The following is a 4,213-nucleotide window of genomic DNA, read 5'->3' as shown; positions in this document are numbered from 1 at the left end:
AGCCTTTCTTCCAACTCAGAATAAGTATAATTTAGTTTGAAATTCCTTTGGAGCAGGGATTTTCCTCTGTTAAATACCTGCATGGTTGCCTGTTGAATCAGAATCACAAGCTTCTGATCAATTCCTCATGGAAATCCTGTAACCCAAATAATTTTCATAAGAAAATAAATATATCTCACATCAAATGTCTAATGATACTGTTCAAGACTTCCCGGGAGTGTTTCTAAAATGTTTCTAATGATATGAAAAATGTAGGGTCTTGGTATAATTTCATTACCTTCTACAGTATTTTATATGACCAAAAGTCCTTTTATCTCCCTCTTTCATCTACTTATAATCTTTTGATCTTATGACCATTGCAGAGGGAACAAAGAGACTAGAAATCATACATGTGATTATAAGATTCTACAGTTTGTCATAAACAACCCTACCTCTCTCCATCTCCCTGTGCCAGAATAGTATTACCTGGATTGCAAAATCAGGCATCCAAAAGTTTGGAAGTTCAGATTGTATCTGCATATCTAATTCAGCCACACTGTGTGTTTTACTACAGCATCTGAATAATTAAACTCTATTATTATCAAGTGAAATTCACCTTATCCAGAGCAGACTGGATGGTGCACATTTAATGAGTGACTTTGCAATAACTTTTTCCTTATTACGCAGTGTGAGGTCTCCAGCTCTGCAGCTGGAACTCTGTTTAGATCATAAAATAATTTTTTTCACAATCTTTCCTGTGCCTCCACCATTATTGTGTTCTATGGGTATCAGTGCTTGGTTTGAATTTCTTTTTAGTAATATCCTCCCAAGATACCAATTGTTTATCTGTGTTTTACAAATAAAGAAGTGGGACACAGAAGGGTTGAGATCTTATGTGAAACCACATTCTGGGTACCTGATCTGAGATGCCACTGGTTTCTCTAAGCATGATGCATTTCTCTTGATCCCATTCTAACCTCTCATTAAGGTAAGATACCACAAACAGAAATTTTCCATGAAAATCACTGTGAGAACCTGATGGTAAGGGCAGAAAAGAAATCCTACTGATGTGAGCAACGCTTAAGTGTCTTTACTATGAAAGTAATCTCTTTCACATGCAACCACCTGCCCTGTGCACCTACATCTTTGTAGGTCTATCAGACAAGCAAGGGTCCCTGAGACAACTGTCTCCTTCATTACAAAACCTTGGTTCTGGTCCAGGGTAGCCTGAGTAACAAGGAGCCCAACAGCCCCACCTATAATTATGAAGCGAGCTTCCAAATACAATATCAAACACAAAGGCTTAAGGAATGTTAACTGCTGCATGTAGGACAAGCTCAAGTTAAAGTACTGACAGATTTATTTGTTCCAGTTGAAAAACCAAACAACATTCAATAAATTTTGTGTGTGTTAGTAGCAAACAGTAATACTGCTACGGAGCACACACTGAGCCTCACAGTGTGAGGTTTCCTTGTTGGCCATCTTCTGTGGAGAGCAGGTCTGCATCAGAGAGAGCAGACACAGAGTGTCACCGGTCTTCTCATTGTATGTACCAGTAAAACATTCACATCAAAATCATTTAGCATGTAGTTTGCAGCAAAACCACAACATGTGCTTTTTGCTATAGCATGTCCCTACATTTGCTATTTCTTAGACAGCAGAGTGTCTCATCTGATAGCTGGTGCAGAGTCCCCGTGCTGTCAGAGGTGCCTGGAGCCACAGCAAGGCAAGGGCAAGAAGGATCCCCAGGAGGGTGCTAAATACACCTGGGCTGTGCCATCGACACTGCCAGCAGTGCCACCCAGGTCTGTGGTTGAAGTCTGTCTACACTATCGGTGTGATTAACTACACCAGCAAGTTTTAATTACCTGCAGATGGGGTGGGAGTATGTGGGGAAATTGCTATCTCAGAGTAAATCATTGCCTCCCTTCCTTTTATCCCTTATGCAATACAGATCACTGAGTCTGCCTACTGACAGCAGCAGGACCAGGATTTCCTAAGCCTACTATTGGGGATCTAGTTCTGAAAATGATGGAAAATTCTGGCAGTATTTTGAACAGAGTTCTTCCAGCTGGAAGCCTTCAATTTTGATAAATGCTCTGTATATGTTGGCTTGATGGAAAGCATTAAACTGGTGTAGGATCAGACCCATCACTGAGAACAGCAATGGTTTCCTTTTTCTGCCTGCACAACAACATATTTTTGTCTGATGCCATCAGGCTGTTTGAGAAGAAGCTAACCTCCTACTGGAGCCAGTGAAAGGAAGAAATGCAAAATGCACTAGGAATGGCTAGGTAAGTTTTTGAAACAAAATAAGCCTGAACAATATTCTCATTCTTAAATACTTTAAATATATGTTGTTCAGTTGTAGCAGTTGATACTGAAAGACTGCCTTAGAAGGAACTGAGGTTAATGCCTCAGCTTTCTCATATGGGAGCTCAGTATTTTATAAAAATCAGGATTCCTCCAAAATTATTATGCATTCATACATATTCATATATCTCTTGTTTCTGAAAGTTTGAGCCAGCAATCATCATGAACACGTTGCTAGCTTGCAAAGTAGCAAGGAACCTTGAGTTCAGTCTTTTTAACGTTATTCTAGCAAAATTAAATTTTGTACAAAAAGTTTCTCTTTGTCTAGAAAGTATTTATCCTAGAAGCACTGACATTAATTAAACACAATTTCTCAAGGTTATTTCAACTAAAAGCCCAGCCCAGCTCTGCCACCTTAACTTTTATGACCCCTACCATCAACATGTGTGCTCATCCCTAGTAAGGAATGGTTTTGTGCCCATCTCAGCATATTTTTCTTTCTTTTCTTCCACATTTTCGCACAGTTTCATCAGCTAAGCAGAAGATGCATGTGGACTGCCCTCTGTGTAAACTGCCCAGCTACATATTCACCTCCTGCCTGGCCAGCCAGTTCCTCAGCTCCTGGGTCAGCCAAATGCCTTGGGAAAGGGCTAAACTTCATGCCATGGCTCTTTCTGGATAAAGGAGTGGACAAAGATTTTCTATGTGACCCAGCCTCAGTTTTCATAAGGCACCTGCTCCTCTCTGCAGTTTGGGTGATGTCCCGACTCTCAGGTTCAAAAGTTTCTAGAAGGAGAGTGACGGATTGACACAAAGACTTGCAACTCCTCCAGCAATCAAGCCAGAAACATACTCTGCCAGGAATACTATGTGTTGATGAAAAGTTTTATGAAGAAGAACACATACGTATCTGAAACAGAAGGAAATAAGTATCAAAAAAGCACAGCAAATCCAGTATACAGAAACAACATATGCAATTACTTGAGTATATACCAAGAGAATTTTGTATACCACTTAGGGCACACCATACTGGTGTTTAAAAAGAAAATCCTCTTAGATTTCATCACACTAAAAATTTACCATCTGTTATATGGAAGTTTGTTTTTCCCTTTCGTTGTAATTAACTTTTTATTGAATTAATTACTCCAGGTGAGCTGGAAGCGGCTGTTCTACCTCACCTGGTGTGGCTGAGTGTGCCCACGCCCAGCCTTGCCCATTCACCATTCAGATGCAAATCGTCCTGCTCTCCACACGAAATCCTTGGCACACACCCAAAAAGCCTGCTAGCGACAAAAAACAATAACATGGCAGGCAGCTGCTGCTGCACAGAAGGGGAAAAAAGTTTTAGTGAAAAAGACATATATTTCCTGCTTGGTCATTTAAAAATGTGTATTTTACTGAACAAAGCAGGTGAGAAAATATTGCAGAAAAAGAGAGAGTGAATTTTAAATAACTTTTGCATGGCACCTACAGGACACTAACCCTTTTTGTGCATGACATTGAATAATTTTGCTGCTTTGATGCATTATGCTTCTGTCTCTGTCTGTATACATGTGTACACACAGGCACAAGCAGTGAAGAAAACCTGTCAAGAAATTAAAATAAAGCAGTGAGCTGAACTGGATTATGAAAGAGTTCTGTTAATTGCAGTAATATTATACTCAAACATATAAAAAAAGGTAGATGTCCTCATCTGAAGAGCCTGTCTGGAGATGATGAATTAATTCCATGCACATTTATAAATTGAGGTCACAAAAGAAATAGATGAAAGCTGCTTAAAATAAAATTACATATTGCATGCATGATTATCTCTCTATGAGACAGCAAGAAGGAATAATCTGTTGCTAAGTTTTATTTATTTTAGCTATTTACTAAATATTCCTTTGGTGAAGAGTAGAAGAGACGATAATAGAATAGAGAG

At 39.2% G+C, this 4,213-nt stretch overlaps 1 long non-coding RNA gene across 1 annotated transcript; it reads left to right on the top strand.

Moving 5' to 3' along the window:
• Positions 1–1,270: 1,270 nt before the first annotated feature.
• On the top strand, positions 1,271–3,916 carry LOC111923811 (uncharacterized). Its single transcript, XR_002861312.2, has 4 exons — positions 1,271–1,524; positions 1,634–1,784; positions 1,934–2,273; positions 2,817–3,916. It is a non-coding gene; the product is annotated as an uncharacterized LOC111923811 (long non-coding RNA).
• Positions 3,917–4,213: the final 297 nt, after the last annotated feature.

The sequence above is a fragment of the Cyanistes caeruleus genome, chromosome 1, assembly GCF_971803275.1.
Source record: "Cyanistes caeruleus chromosome 1, bCyaCae1.hap1.1, whole genome shotgun sequence".
Taxonomy (NCBI): domain Eukaryota; kingdom Metazoa; phylum Chordata; class Aves; order Passeriformes; family Paridae; genus Cyanistes; species Cyanistes caeruleus.
This window is presented reverse-complemented; position numbering and strand designations above follow the sequence as displayed.